The following is a 17,726-nucleotide window of genomic DNA, read 5'->3' as shown; positions in this document are numbered from 1 at the left end:
GATGCACTAACCACATTTGCAGGGCTGGTATTATGATGCAGCCTGCCACTCCATGGTCTATCAACAGACCCACTAGATGAGGACTCTCCTGGTCCACTCAAAGACTGTGATTGCTGACCTGCATTCTGTGCAACCACACTTCCACTCACATCAACCCCAACAGCTTCTTTTTCAATAGCATACCAGTAGCTTATCTCATCAAAGACAACATCCCTACTTACCCTCAACTCACGTGTAGCAGGGTTATAACACCTGTATCCCTTTTGCTCAAGGGAATATCCAATAAGCACACATTTTTCAGCTTTTGGATCCAGCTTAGTTCTCATCTCATCTGGCACATGCACATATGCAATGCATCCAAAAACTTTCAGATGAGACAAATCAGGTTTTCTGCCAGTAAACCTCTCCTCTAGAGTTACATCATGTATGGCTGCAGTTGGAGTCCTGTTCATGATGTATACTGCTGTAGAAACAGTCTCAGCCCAATAGCTATGCGGCATATTCTTCTCTTCCATCAATGCTCACGCAATCTCAGCAATGTGCCTGTTTTTTCGCTCAACTCCATTTTGCTATGCGGAGTGTATCTGCGTGTAAACTGTCTCCGAATACCATCTGAAAGTGAGTGAATACCTCACTCTTCTCCTTCATGAAATATACCCACACTTTCCTTGTGTGGTCATCAATGAATGTCACATAATACCTGCAGCCTCCCATAGACATGGTCTTCGTAGGACTCCATACATCTGAATGCACAACATCTAGTGCATTTCTGCTCACATATCTGTTACGTGGAAATACATGCTTTGTTTGCTTTCCAAATTGGCATGCTTCACATATTCTCTGCATACCTTCCACTTTAAATTTTGGCAGCCCTGTCACAATTCCTTTAGTCTGCATAGACTTCATTCTCTACACATTCACATGTCCAATTTTTTTATTGCCAAATGTCTGTGTCTATAACAATTCCTGAACCATTTGCAAACATCGCAGCACTCATTTCAAGCATGTCTACATTCAACGTAAACATTCTACCCACTCTGTTGCCTTTTGCAACCAACCTGCACTTGTCTTTAAAGTCTTCAACATAACAACCATCAGGGTTAAACCAAACCTGTAAACCCTGCTCAATCATCTAGCCAACTGAAACCAGATTCTTTGTTATGTTCGGAACGTGAAGTACATCTGCAAGGTACTTCACTTTGCCATCCTGCATAGACAATGGTACATCTCCAACATGGGCAATTGGATGAGCAGTGTCATCCCCTGCTTGAACCACTCCCCATGACCTGAATCCACATACCATACATCATCTTTTTGTGCTGCTTCAACATTTTCAAACATGGCATTCACGACATGCTGCATAACAAACAACCTTTCATTATCCTCATTGTTTCTGCTTGAGGATGCATAGTTGTTCTGCTGCACTTTTCCATTTTGCATGTCAGCCTGCTTCTTATAACATTCTGCCTGCACATGTCCAGGCTTACCACAATAAAAACGTGCATCATTATATTGCCTTTGCCAATTTCCACGTCCTCTTTGACTCCCCCCTGCCTCTGAATTTGCCTCTTCCACCTGTGTGTTGTTGATGTTGTTGTTGTGTATTCTGGGACTGTTGTTTTTTCTGCTGCTGGCCATAATTCTGATTACCTGTTCGGCCACCTCCTTGACCGCGTACACGGCCTCCTCTACCTCGTCCTCTACTTGAACTTGTGTAGAAGGCCTGTTGCTCTGAACTGTTTTTGTTTTGTGAAGACTGTTGGTCTTCACCCAAGCTCTTCTCTTCTATAATCAGCATAGACACCAAATCTGTAAAGTGTTCGGCCACCTCCTTGACCGCGTACACGGCCTCCTCTACCTCGTCCTCTACTTGAACTTGTGTAGAAGGCCTGTTGCTCTGAACTGTTTTTGTTTTGTGAAGACTGTTGGTCTTCACCCAAGCTCTTCTCTTCTATAATCAGCATAGACACCAAATCTGTAAAGTTGGGAATGTTTTCCCGAGTCTAAATAGACGTCTTGAATGCCTTGTATTGTGGCCCGAGACCACGTAGACAGACTTCCACCTTATCATCATCATCTACTGACATACCAATAGATACAAGGGATTCCACAATACCCTTTATCTTCAATGCGTAGTCATTCACAGACAGGCTCTTTTTCTCCACAGTATGAAGTTCATTCTTTAACTGTATCTTACGTGCCTTGGTATTTGTTTCATAGAGTTTTACCAAGGTGTCTCACGCCTCCTTGGGGGACTTGGCATCCTGAATGTGCCCAATCATGGTGTCCTGTATACTAATGGAGAGCCAATACATAACTTTCCTAGCTCCTTGGTTCCAATCTTTAAACTCTTTCACATCTGCAGCAGTCGAATTTATGTCCGTATCTCCCCAGTGCCTTTTCATGCTCACCTTCTATGTAGTCCCAATAGCCCTTTCCCATCAGGAAATTCGTCAACCTGAACCTCCAAGCATGGAAGTTGTTCTTATCAAGCTTCTTAGCCACAATCTCGGTTATGCCATCATTTGACATCTTGCCAGACACACAATTTTACGAGAAACAGCACTCTGGTTTGTCCTGCACAAACTGCTGTATTTTTTGCAGCCGTACTGTAGTACTCTCAAATGTCACAACCAGTGACTTCAACATGCATACATACACCCAATGGCAACTGTTGACCTCTTTGCAGCACACACTGTGTCTGCACAGCCAATCTGTCTTCCTGCAGTTCTTAAAACAGAGTTCTGCAGAGAATCGATGACTTACCCGCAGTGCTCGAAATCGCCTGCTTTCTGAAAAAATGGAGGTCCAGACGCACCCAAAACGCATTTTCGGCCCAAAAATTCTATCCGATATAGTTTCCCTATAGCTTTACTCCCGCGAAGAAAGCTCCTCAATCAAAGATCGTTTGTCGGTGCCTCCCGTAGAGGTCCCGACAAGGATATAGTCACCAACACAAATAGGGAAGAGTAGTTGAAGCTCTTACCCTCGTACTGTTTCCTGTGGTTCTCTTGCTTGCAGCTCAGCCCTTAGCGCGAACCAGGCTCTGATACCATGAAAAGATGTAAGAGGGAAAGAGAGCTTGAGCTCTTGCAAGCACACACACACACTCACAAAACCCTAATAGAGAACACACAAGGTGAGAGGCTGAAAATCTTCTTCTCATTCACTCAACACTCAACACACCATATACAAGATAAGAGTACACACAATATGAAAGGTACTCAACCGGATACATACAAGGGTTCTCTATAGTGTGAACCCAACTAAATGAGCTGGCGCTATAACTATGCCAGTCTCTAGAATGGCTGTCACACAGCCTGTCATCCCACTGGCCGCATATCACCCAAGATATCACCAACCATGCCAGTGGTGTAAGTGTGGGGCCTATCCCCCAGGCGGGTCATCAATGTCCACCGCCTCACTAGACGAGCTCGATATCTCAATAGGTACCATAATAGAGCTCATTGTTGGTACCATGGAAACCAAGCTAGGTGGACTACGGCACCATGATAGATACTCCCCGCATGCCAAGGCAACATTGACCTTACCAACCCCACCAATCACTCCTTAGTAGTAGGCATAAGGAGTATAGTGCCTACGTATTGAAACCCGTTTCCCGCAAGGTATGTATAGACAACCCCAATTCCATATCCACCACCTCTAGTACTACCACCCCAACCGGTTCCTCCTATAATGGCACCAATACAATAGTGCTCAGCAACTCTGCCAACGGACTCTGAGAGCCCAGATGCCGAGAGCTATGAGTCATATGAACAATATGATTCATATGGATGTACAGAGCAACCCCAACCATTGAGTATACCTCTCTAATTGAAGCCATGGTGTAACAAAGTTGTGAGGGACCTCAAAAATATGACATGCAAGCTGTGTTTCCATTACAAGGGCCTGCATCGTGTTGAACCATCACACCTAGTGCCCCAACTCCATGCACGAATCCAAAGCTAAATCCCAATGTCATTACATATGGAGGCACATGTTAAAAGTGTGGATTTAAACATGCCTTCAAGGATTATACCAACAGAGTGATAATTGCCTCAGAGGTGGTAAGAACATCAACCACTTCCATAACCATAAACTTTTTGGAGGACTTATTCATATAGCCCACCTTAATGCTATCATAAGGCTCCATACCAAGCTGAGGGTAGTTGCAATAAGACATATAAAAGGCAACAAAGAAGAATAAAGCTCAAGCTTTGACCTCAAAGCCAACAACACAAAATCTAAAGGCACAAGCCACAAAAGGCTGCAGATTCCCCTGAAAAGGCTTACAAACTAGACCTAGAGATCCATAAGAAGAAGATCTCAAAGAGCAAGTGGAAATGCAGCACACGGTCAGTTGTTAAAAGAGAAATAGTGTTGTTGTTAAAAGTGGTTCAGACGATAGCTCTGAGGTTATCTCCCTTTATTGCAAAGCTAGCCACAACGATCTTCTATGTAAACCACTCTTCCCAAAGAAACAAACTTCCAAAGAAACTCAAGGAGAACCCCAACCCTATATTGGAGAAAGATTTAGTGGTTGAGTATAAACCATAGACCCCACCTTAGCCAAAATCCTTGATCCCATCCCAGATCCAATAAGGGAACCTTGGAGTGTGCCAAAGGCCCTTATCGAAACTATAACCATTCTTAAGAGGCTACAAAAAGAACTAGTTTTGGAGCTTCTGTCTCTGGAACCAATCCAACCAGATTTTGCATTGCTAGATACACCTAATCGTAGTCATATGAGATGTGGATGCAAAGGTCTTAGCATAATCTATGTCCTTTTCTTGAGCATAACCCTTTGCAAAACAACAAGCCTTGCCTTGTAGCAGTCATCAACGATACCATCAACTTTAGGCTTAAGCTTATAAACCCACTTTGTACCAATAGCCTTTTTACCATAAGGCAAATATGTTAAATGCCAAGTGTCATTTTTAAGGATTGAGTCATACTCATCCTACATGAGGCTACATCTAATGATCATTTTCTTGTATGTCCTTAAAAGAAAACATATTCCTCTTCATCACATATAGTGGCAATGACAGCATGATTCACAAAAGAAAACAATGCATGATGAGAACCTACACTCATCCTAATAGGGAAAGAAGTAGCCAATTTGTCATCTTAAAATGTCTACACCTATCATTTTGGCATACTCTTTGATTCTTATATGGTTGACCTTTGCTTATCCTTTCCTCATCCATTGCGTAATCCACAATTGCCTCATTAATAGGCTAATTACTCGGCTGATTCTAGCTGTGTCTTACAGCCACCCTAAGAAAAGCCTTTCTCTTTTTGATTTGTAGTTTGGTTTTGCCGAGATTGATCTTCTTATAAGAACATTGCAACTAACTCATCAAATGTAAGGGCGTTAGGGTTACTCTTTATCATGAGATGAAGTGTGAATGCAAAACCTTGGTATGAATTTGTTAAAGCTATGAGAATAGTAGACACCAATGAACTATCCAAATAGGCCTCATCAATGCATGTACGCTCCTCCCTGCGATCTTTAACACTTTTGAGGAACACATCCATTAAATCTCCATCATTCATATGTTTGAACTCTAACTGCTTGCGCAAGTACGTTACTCATACCTCATTGTTGCAGGCACCTGGTAAATGTTAGAAAACATGAGCACCTTAAGCATGGAGAGCTACGGTGAGAATGCTAAGGTGGATGCAGAACTTGGATACATAAAGAGACTTGAGATAAGTGCAAGTGTTATATTCATTGCTTGAAAATGACTCGTTTTATATGAGGGAGGTATATCTTGGCTTTCCTTGTTCATATGGGATCGTTGTTTCTCATGTATCAGCATACTTGACTGACACTCACTCCGTACCTTGCTCATATGGGATTATTCTTGCTTGTTTATGTGGCAACTTGCTAGACTAACACACTCCCTACCTTCCTTGTGCTCCATGGCACCATATTTCGCTACACCCCCCCCTTGGTGCCATATTCTTAGGGTACTACAAGGTGGTTGGATATGAGATTTACAACTCAAATACCCCCCTGGGTGCTTGATTTGTTACTCTCATGTGGTAAGGTTTGGTTACAACATGTCATCACCCCCCTTTAGTGCTAACATAGCTATGTAAGGTGGTAAGATGTGGTGGAAACAACATAATTGAGATGAGATAGGTGTCTACTTACATGGTGACCCCTTTTTTCAACATGTAAGCTAAAAGATAAGCTTGGGTAGTGAAGTTTTTTAATGTAGCTCTTAGAAGAGTTTATCGTTAGGAATATCCTCTTTGCTTCTTACAACAATGACTCTATGTAGTTGGCTTCTTGGTTCTTGAATCTGTATTCCTCTTCTTTGTGTCCTAGCTTCTTGCAATGGTCACACTTTGTCTTGTGCTTGAGTTTGCACTTGCTTTGGTAATGTCTCATCCTTCCATAGTGAAAACATTTCTTGGTGATTTTTTTGAAGAGTTCATGTTCCATAGTTATGCTTCATTACTTTAGCTCCTTTCCTTCTTTAAGAAGAGAGGAGATACATCCTTCAAATGTTGGTTCTAGAAATTTTTTAGTGTAGTCACCAATGCATTATACTCTTTTAGCATGCTTTTTAAGAATATAGCTAATGCATCTTTATCTCCTATGTTAGCATTTATACCATTATGCTTTTCATCTTGGTAACAAATTGTGCTAATGACTCACTAAAGTTCATTTCTAGTTATGTCATTGGTGTCTACTATCTTTTGTCTTGTGCTTGAGTCTACACTCGCTTTGGTAATGTCTCATCCTTCCATAGTGAAAACATTTCTTGGTGTTTTTTTTGAAGAGTGCATGTTCCATAGTTGTGCTTCATTGCTTTAGCTCCTTTTTTTCTTTAAGAAGAGAGGAGATACATCCTTCAAATGTTGGTTCTAGAAATTTTTTTAGTGTAGTCACCAATGCATTATACCATTTTAGCATACTTTTTAAGAATATAGATAGTGCATCTTTATCTCCTATGTTAGAATTTATAACATTATGCTTTTCATCTTGGTAACAAATTGTGCTAATGACTCACTAAAGTTCATTTCTAGTTATGTCATTATGCTTTTCTTCTTGCTAACTAATTGTGCAAATTACTCACTACTAAAGTTCATTTCTAGCCCATAGAATTCTATCTTAAGGTGGATTTCTTGATTCTTGGCATTAGCCCCAAAAAATTGACTCAACTCATCCCATGCATCCTTATCGTGTTCTTTGGAGTCTATGTGATAAATAAGATTAGGCTCTAGGTGTAAACTCGATGAGTGAAAGTGCTTGCTCATCATTTTCTACCCACTCATTATTGGGATTGTGGTAAGTACATTCTCTTTAATGAGTTTCCATAGCTTTTGTGCATGAGAAGGTACTTCATTTGTGTGGCACAAGTATGAAACCCTTTCCAGTGAATGTATCCCCACACTCATGTTAGTGCTTATAACACCACCACCTGAGAAGGTCTTACTTGACTACTACTCAAGCAGTGTCTAATCACATACAAGTTGGCAATGCAATGTGGTGCAAGAATAGTGATTAGAAAATTGCTTAGTGAGCTAGAAAGTGGAAAATATACACTACAAGGAATTTGAAGATGATTGTTGAGATGTAAAAGAGAGTTTCCCTAGGCAAAATATTACCCAAGCTTTCCAATTTTGATCTAGAATTAGCTCAATCTCTACTAATCACTTATAATGATAATGATTAAGAGGTAAAATAGTGATTAATAGGGCTACAACTTGGAGGATCAAGTTGAGCATGTAAGGTAAAAGTTTGAAGGGCATTTTAGGATAGGGTGTTTACCCTTCATACACTTGAGGGATCCAAGGCAAAAGCCCAGGTCCTCTTCACACAAAATCGGTGCACATATGCATTTTTTCCTCAACTAGTTTTCTGCTTTGCTTGTTGCAACCAATGATGAGTGATATGACTCAAGTGCCTAGACGTGTAGAGATGGGCATGTAGCCTTTTTCTTTTGAGACCAATTATAGATCAATGAGCAGCAAGTTATCTAGTCTTTCATGATGGGTGTTGTATCTCATGTGGAGATACTTGGTTCTAGCGCGATATAGTCCCTCATGGTTTCTCCCTCCTTCTACTTGAGGTTATAGATATGTGATCAGGCTTTGTTAAAACCCTAAGATCTCTCTAGATAATTGTTATGCATAAACATGCATAAATCAGGCATAAACTCATCCGCCCGACCACCCCCGAGCCCAAGGGACGCACACATGAATTATAATGAAGCACATTGTACCTTTACCTTGATGTCCCATACCATCAAGAGGTATAACTCCAATCCATCAGCATGTAGCTATAGTGTGAAATGGTAGGTGAGTAGTTATGATCCTCTACACAAGAGAACATAACATAACCTAGCCTCAAGATAACATCAAGAGACCATAGCCTAAGCCCCAAGATAACATAGTCTTAGCCTCCCTTGAGTGTGTCCCATGTCCCTATTATATAGGAGGGGCCTCAAGTAACTCTTGACTCTCCATTTCCCATGTGTGACCCTTGGATGCCTGACCCTAACCTTAACCCTTAAGGTTAGTCCTAACTCATGCTCCACTAGAGCTTGTTCCCATGCTCCCATGCTCACAAGCCTAATGTGGGTTAGCCTCCTAGTATATGCACACATAATGTGCATATAACAAGCGCCATCTAGAGCCATCACATTAAGCAAGAATCCCACTATGAAAGTGTGTTACAAGACCTCATAGCTATCCTTTTCAAGTGGATTTAGTGAATTGGGGTCCATGTAGTCCCATTGGGTGAGAATCTCACTATGAAAGTGTGTCTCAAGACCTCATAGCTGGCCTTTCATCAAGTGGGTTGTGACCTAAACCATGAGCCTGCTTTACCTTTAAGGCAAACCCAAATGAGAAGATCTTGGTGGGATTATAAATCCATCCCATGGCCTCATAAATTTTATCAAACTAGTTTTTATGACCTCCTTTGTATTTCAAATGCCATCCTCAGGCGCATGTCTTTTGCATATTCATGTGGAAGGTGGTTGCTCAAGACCCTCTATTTTAGGTTATGAGATATCTTATCCTATGGGGTTAGGTTGTGTGGTTTCCAATGGCAATTTTCCTCTGCTATCCTCTCTTTGAGGCAAGAGAATCACTGCAACAATTGAGGACATGTTTTGTGAATGCCCTTATGGATCCCTTTGTGATGAGGTAGTCCTTGACAACGGCTCTTTAACCTTCCCCACGTTTCGTGCTCCTCATCTAAATAGAGAAGAACTAAAACTTAGTTTCATGGGGTGAATGCACTTCTATAGTACTAGGATCCTATAGAGCGAGCCTGTTGCTTCTTGTGTTATGTGCACTTGTTATTGGGTGTATTGTGGAACACATCCTTAGTGGTACAACAAAAGAGAGATGTCCCATTTGCCATTTAAGTGTAGTTGTTGAGATGCTTGTCAGTCATGGTCTACTTTAGATAAATCTAGCTCATGATCTCGACGTCAAATGTTTGAAACATTATGGCATCTGACATGGTTTAATCACTTTCTATGGGAGCGAACCATTCTGCCCCCGCTCCTTGCATTGGAGCTATGACCAAAAATAGCGCGGTTAACGTCTTCTTTATAAAAAATCACCAAAATATCAGAGTTTTTCCCTACCTTATATGGACATTGAATGTTTTAATGTAAAATAAACTTCAAATGGAAATAAAACACAACAAACCAACACAATCAAGGATCCAAAACTGTAGGGTTTTTGGAGTGTGACCTCCTAATCAACACTGGGCAATATTGGGTGATCCCAATAGCTTGGAATGGATGGAAAAGCAGAGCTAAGCGCCCTAGGCTAGTCCTCGACAAAGCGGGCCACATATGTTCAAGTCAAGAGCTTACCTTAGCCTTGCCGAAGCGTGTGTCATTAGGTCTTACCTTAGAGCTACAATCTACAACTTCTTGTGTGGGTGCACTTGCTCGTCCGTCACATCCTCACTCTGTTGTCACACCGGAATGCTGCTTGCCAAAGGAGTGAAGGGAGAGCTCTCAATGCCTATATGGAGGCAAGAAGAGATAATCCTTTGTGATGGTTCTCTTTCACAATAGGTGTAGGAAGAAGAAGCTAATCGAAGAGGAAAACTTACAATCAACAAACCTACTCAAGCATGCATCCATGAAACAAGAATGAATTCAAAAGTATACAAGCAAGTAAGAAGAGAGAAGAAGGCTGCTTTCACTGTTCCAACGTCGTCTTACAAAGGTTAAGTATATGTTCACGTGGGTAGGATGGCAAAGTGCCTTACGGTAGCTCGGGCGAGTGAAACCATGTTAAACATAGTGGTTTAATATTGCGCATGCATGTGTGTGTGTGTGTGTGTGTGTGTGTGTGTGCATGTGTATATGCGGTTATTGTGTGTGCATTTATACATTTGAATATGCGCATGTGTGTGTTATGTGTGTTCATTCGTGCATTTGTGTATGTGCATGTGCGTGTTATGTGTGTGCATTTTATGCATGTGCGTGTTATGTGTGTGTGCATGTCTGTGTATACGTTTGTGCATGCACATGTCTATGACATGTGTGCGTTTATGCATGTGCATGTGTGTGCGTGTGTGTAATTATATATGTTTGTATGCATGTTACATGTGTGTGTGTGTGTGTGTGTGTGTGTGTGTGTGTGTGTGTGTGTACAAGTATACAAACTTATTTAATAATCACATGCTCATATTATGAGCTTTCACTACTACATCATTGTATCTCATGATTTTTGTAAGCTAAAATGTGGGAATGTGCTTAGCTTTGATCTCCTCTTTTCTACATTGAATGTATTTTCCATTGTGTAGAAAAAACTGTGAACATGTAGACCCATACAATTATATTTGTATAGTTGTTGTAAACATGTGTGTTTATATCTACATCAATGAAGGGTGTGCGGATGCATACATGTATGGTGTGTGTATGCATGTATGTGGGTGCATGAGTGTGTGTGCATGTACGTGCATAGATGGTGGTAAATGGGATCTCTCTCTCTCTCTCTCTCTCATATCAAGTGTACCACACAAATTTTAGGACTATCTAATGTTGGAAAGGCCTTTGTCAAAGTTGTCCATCACTAAATGAAGGAAACTTATGCACTCAAAAGGTATGCTAAATGTTATGTTGAAAAGGCTTAAGTTGGTGTAATCTTCATATAAATGATCATAACAAAAATTTTCATCAAAGCAATCCACAACCTCTTGTTGTTGTTAAAGGAAGGAAGTCAATGTTTGAGAGAAACAAGAATCATTTCACCTCCATTATTGTTGACTAGTTCACATAGCTTTGGGCCATGGTATCCCCATTGAACGTAATGATATAGAAGGATATTTCTTTCAAATTTCATGATTTAATGGGACCATTGTAAGCAACCCATTCTTAACCCACAAAGGAGGATAGTTTGTAAAGAATAGTTTGGGTTGGACTTTAAGTCTCTAGTAGATCAACTACCCTTTGTTTGGATGTGAGGTGGTTGATTAACAATCATCAATCTCATATTGCAATCAAAGAAGGAAAGTGTCTTGTAACCAACATGTTGAAAAATGAATAGGGATTGAAAAGAATTTATGTGGATGGGTTAATTTGTTTTTTCGTCGCGGAAACGTTTGATAAAGAGAGGTGTGAGAATGAATATATAGTGTAGTTCAATCAAAGCGATAGGTTAGCGCGTGAAAGGAGCACTAGAACACGCGTGCGTCGGGTTCAGTTGGGTTAGGTCGTCCGTCCGTCCGTCGGAAGTGCGTGCGTGCGTGCGAGAGACGTGTATTTTCCAAACAGCTGACCAGCCTGCTTGTTGAGAGAGAGGGAGACAAATCTCTTCTCAAAATATAAGAAGAAGACTCTCGAAGCCTTTTACTCTACTAGAGAGAGAGATGAGATGATGGCGAACTACTTCTACACACGGACTTGCTAGCACTGGATGACATTCTTCACTTTGCCATCGAATTTCCACCCCTCCGCCCCCAAACCACTGCTCGATAGAAAGCAACCCCCTCCAAACAAAACCCAAAAAAAAAAAAAAAAAAACACCACGTTTTTTCAACCCTTCAAATTAAAATTGCGTAGGCTTAACTCGGATTTAGACTTCAAAATCACTACAAATCGTACAAGTGCCGCCATTTATAACTAAAATGTGCAAATGTCAACCCTTAAAATTAAAGGCAATATCAAATTTCAGACAAGAAAATTGCATTACAAACCAAGCTATGTGAGTACTGCCCAAACAAAAACCAAAAACAAAGATCATGCTTAAAAGTAATCGGGTTTTAGCTCTAAAAATATGAAATGTCGGGAATTATAAATAAAATGTATAGATTTTGCTCCTTGAAAATAAAGGCAAGGCCAAGTTTCAACCAAGATTATTTGATTACGTTGGGTAAATTACACTACAAATTGCCAATGGGAGTGTAGCCTAGTGCTGAGGGTTTGTAACTCTGAAGAGGGGGAGGTCCCGGGTTCAAATCCCCATAGGATCGTTAGTGGCATGCAGACTATTTTTGGCCATAATTGTACCGCCTTCAGGTGGGAGACCAAGCCACTTCAGGTGGGAACTCAAGAAACTACTAGTAGGGAAGGGTTTACTCAAACAATAATAATAATATACTATAAACAATAGAACAAAAAATCGTTGGGGATCCCAAGGGAGCAGCTCTTGAGCTCCTCATACTACTACATGCCCCCCTCTTACCTATTCAACCGCCCACCTCTGCACCCTTGCCTCTAGCCTATCATTGAGCCTTGTCATCTAGCCTCCTCCATCCTAGAGAGCAGCTACTACTATTGAGCTCCTCATGAGGATCCCTAGACAGCAACTATTGAGCTCCTCAAACTACCACATGCCCCCTCTTACCCATTCAGCTCACCCACCTCTGCACCCCTTCTTACCCCTGTCTCCAACTTATCATCCAGCCTTTCCATCTACCCCTCCTCCCTACGTTCCTGCGTATCTATGTAACCCCACCTTCTAGCCCTCTTGCCCACTGTTCAACCCACCCCTCTCCTCTCTATTTGCTCACGTAATCCATCCTGCCCTCATGCTTCCTGCCACCTGTATCCTCTCCCCTCTCTTCTGTGCATCCAACCCGTCCTCCTGCCTCTCCGGCTTTCTTCACTGCAACAACAAAATTGCTATTGTCTTTAAGTTGGCCATTCCATTCTGATTGGTGTTATGGCCATTCACCAAAGCCAATTCCTCTTCATCTCCCCATCGGCCACCTAGGGGAATTATCAACTTCCTAATGCGATATTGAATATGAAACACAACCAAGTCCTTGTCGACTAGATTTATGGCTCTCATCTTGGAAGCTCTTAAGTACGAGATTGTATTTTGGCAGCTCTCATAAGTATTTCCAGGGATACTCGCCTACTTGTTGGTAGAGGCTTCTTCTAGGTAGATTTTGATTCTGTGGGAAGCCACACTCAAGGCAATTTTTGATCATGTGTGGCAAAGGACCAATGAATCACTCAAATTTTGATCCGTTGTGGTAGAGGAAGAGCGACTCACTTGGGTTTCCAAGCCTCCTATAAGCTGCTGAGGTCCATAGGTGCTACTTTTGGTGGTTAGGTTATGGGGGTCCCTACCCTCCTAGGACTACCCTTATCTTGATATCTGCCTCAGTAGTGGTATAACAATTGCCAATGCTAATGCAGCACCCAAAGTTATGTCCTTGTTTCTGATCCACCCGTTTCAAAATGACCACATCATGTCACAAAGATCGGATGGTTCACATTTCAGATAGAGGATGGAGATTGCTAGGAAACTGGACCCATGCCAACCCATGCCAATTTTGATAGTACGACCACATTGCAAGGAATTAACCTATAAACATGAGGTGTCCTAGGAGATAGGATTGACATACTCATCAAATATCATTATCTTTTACCCTACCCCTGCGTGGGATCCCTACCCTTTTATCTATATAATAATCTGAGAGCGAAAACCACACTAACAAGGGTAGAGCGACTCTTGGGGCCTCATATCACAATGTCTTAATGCTTGGCTATTCCATCAACTCCCCCTTAGCCTATTGGAACAATGCTTATGCAAGGAAACATGAATAATTCCTCTGGTGTTTTCTCTTCATAATTGTCACAAACAGGTCACATCGAGTAGCTCCCCGAGGCTCAACAAGATGCCATGACTCCTTCATTATGAAGGCAATTTCTTTGGTGTTTTCTCTTCATAATTGTCACAAACAGGTCACATCGAGTAGCTCCCCGAGGCTCAACAAGATGCCATGACTCCTTCATTATGAAGGCAATTTCTTTGTCCTTGTTCATGATTGCTGGTCTAAACTACTCATCCTAAGTTTCTCACCTAAACTTCTCATCCTAAGTTCCTTTCCTCATTCTACAATACAATTTTTTCTCATTTTAGAAAGTACCTATAACTCGGGTCTACCTTGCCAAACCACTTTCTAGTGTTTGCTCCTTTTTCTACTTAATCCAAATCCATAGGCTTAGCTTAGCCTTAGCCTTTCACCCCATCTAATCCCATGGGTCAAGCCTTTAGTCCCCACCACCAAACCTATGGAGCCGGTGTGAACTCACACACCTATAATTGAAATTACCATTTTACTCACACACACACCCCTCTTAAATAAGTTCATACATGCACTCCTTTGAAAACAATCCTTTCATAAAAACATAACATTATACAACTCTTTCCAACACTGTCTTAGAAAATTTGGAAAAATCTTGATACTTTTAAAATTTTAAAATTTGGAGGAACATTTAATTTCAAATAATATGGGAATTTAGAGACTATTATTTTGGATAGTATAGGAGTCTCAATCAAGATATTTCATATAATCTAGGACTTGATCTTAGACTATAGAGAATTGAGTCCTATAATTGAGTGCAAGGTTGGGCAAGAGTCCTAGAAATATGTGCAAGGGACAAGTTTAGGGCTTGTCCTAGACTTGTGTAGAAGGCCCAAGAGTCCTAAGACTTGTGTCAAGGGCCCGAGGGTTGAGTGTAAGGCTCACTAAGTCTAGGACTTATGTACAAGGCTCAACACTTGTTGGGAGCAAGGCTCACTACGTCTAGGACTTATGTACAAGGCTCAACACTTGTTGGGAGCAAGGCTCACTAAGTCTAGTACTCAACACTTGGGAGAAAGGCTCAACAAGTCTAGGACGAGTTCTAGACGTGTGTGCAAGGCCCACTAGGACCTAAGTGAAAGGTCCAAGTCTAGGACTTAAGTCCTGAAGTCCTAGACTTGTATGCAAGGCTAAAGTCTAGGCTCATATCCTAGCTATTCAAAGTCTCATGACTCAAGTCTAATACATGGCCCTTGCATAAGTCTAGGACTTGAGTCTTAGACTTGTGTGGAAGGCCAAGGTCTAGGAGTCAAGTCCTAATAGTAGATCTAGTAGGCTCGATTCTTGTACTTAATAATAGATCTAGTAGACTTGTATGGAAGGCCAAGGTCTAGGAATCAAGTCCTAATAGTAGATCTAGTAGGCTCAATTCTAGTACTTAAGTCTTAAAGTACTGTTTAAGGCCAAACCCTAGGACTCAAAATCCTATACTTGCATGGTAGCTCAAGTCGAAGACTCAACTTTTAGACTAGAAAATCTCCCCCCTAGAGAGAAGTTTTCAAATTTGAACTCCTCATATCTAGATACACTTGATTTACAAACAATGTACCTTTTTTTGATTGAAGCACACCTAAGAGCATTGAACCGTAACAGGGTAAGCACCCTCTTTAATTTGGCATAATCATATGCTATTGTTAACCACTTCGATTAACATTATTTTTCAAGCATGGCTACGCTTCTTGTAACTTATCTTTTTGTAACCGTGCAAAGCGCTGAATGATAAAAGAGATATGGGATGACCAAGCTTACGGCTTGTGTAATTCCGGTCATAGGAAAGAGATGTACATAGAGCTAGAAAGCTAGTTCTGGGCCCCCAATTGTAAATGGGCGACCGCCGGCCATTGTAAAATGAGAGCTTTTGTATATAAGACATTTTATGGAATATGAAAAGGGACAATCCCATTAGTCTCATTTGAGTTTTCTCTCTCTCTCTCTCTCTCTCTCTCTCTCTCGCTTGTGGATGCATGCTTCAATTGTTGATGCTTGCATGCTTGATTGTGGTTGTGTATGCATGTTAGGGATGGTGATGATCTAGCTTCTCCTCTCCTCTCCCCTCTCTTGTCTCTCTACCAAGGTCCCTCTTGCATGCATGTGGCATGGAGTGAAGGTTGAGCTTTCCATAGCTTCCTCCTTCTTGCTCTTCACCTAGATCTTGAATCTCCACTTGGGTGACACAAGTGGTGGTGGAGTGAGCCCCTAGCAGCCTCACAAAGGGGAGTTAACCCTCATTAGGGTTGGCTAAGTACACATCTCCGACTCGACCCTTGCATGGTTGTTTCTCGACCCTTGCATGGTTGTTTCTCTTCCTCTTTCCCTCTCTTGTGTGCAAGGTTGTATGTTTGGATTAACATCTTTGGCTCTACTGCTAGAGAATAGCACTTAGCTTAGGGTCCTCCACATATTTTATTTACTAGAGTCCTCATTTGGCTGAGTTGGAGTGCAAATCCACCAGTTATTTGCTTGTGTTTGAGTTTGTTGTTTGTCCATTTGATGGTGTTCCATGGAGCTATGGAGGTCAGTCGAAGCATTGGTGCATTGAGGTCTTCACCAAGTGTGGGAGACACAAGTAAGTGTTCAGTCTTTGCCCTTAACATTCATACAATTTTTTATTTTTTTCATCTTTCATTAAGTTGCATCATAGTTTAATTATCAAATTAATCTTAATTTATTAGGTTTCTACGACACCAAAATTGGTGATGCTTGCACCATCATCAAATCACAAATACTAAAAAATAATATGATATAGACAAGATCCCTTATGTGTGACACACACACATTGCTCATCACCTATTTCTGTAAACATATCCCAATATGATACATTGATAAACACAAACATAGTATGTATTCACCACTTGTTTCACTATGATGAGAGTATCGCTATATGTACACATCATCTAGCATGGCATGAGTTGCCACTTGTTACACTCCAATGAGCATGGCACATCAGTTGCATAAACCACTTGTTTCACTTCGACTGTGTGTAGTTGTAAAGCATAGTCCACTTGTTTCACTTAACCACAATGCAGTTATTAAGCATGGCACTACTTGTTACACTTAAACAACATACACCCATCAAGCATGGTCTCAAGCTATGCCAATACCACTAGGTAATCAATATTTAATATGGAGTCACCCACGATACCAATTTACTAGCATGGCACACTAGTGTCTGGGCATCCCCGTACAACTAAATAAAGGATGCAAGGCTCGTGAAGCTAGTCCCAACACCAGCATTAACCTACTGAGTGTAAGAGATGGCTTGAGCCTCCATAGCTCGGTGCCAAGTAAGCTCTTTGGCATGCCGTTTTTTTTTATTTTTTAATATATTTTGATGTTTTTCATGGTTTTTGTTGATGTTTTTGTTGTGATTCATATATAGCTTTGTGTTTAGAGTAGGATTACTACTTATTTGAATGAAAAACTTGAGATTTGGGTGATTAGAGAGCCTAATCAAGAGGGCTTTTGCTTAAACCTAGATCATTTTTCTTAATTTTTAGCTTAATCTTGTTTCTTTTGCTTAATTTCTTTGCATAGGTAGGTTAGCATTGTTAGATAGAACACTAATCCATCAAAAAACCTAAAAAACCATAAACTATCTCTTAATTTTCACTAATTATCACTCATTGAAAGATCCCTG

The sequence above is a fragment of the Cibotium barometz genome, chromosome 14 (assembly GCF_041138505.1).
Source record: "Cibotium barometz isolate CiBa-2024 chromosome 14, ASM4113850v1, whole genome shotgun sequence".
NCBI lineage: Eukaryota > Viridiplantae > Streptophyta > Polypodiopsida > Cyatheales > Cibotiaceae > Cibotium > Cibotium barometz.
This window is presented reverse-complemented; position numbering follows the sequence as displayed.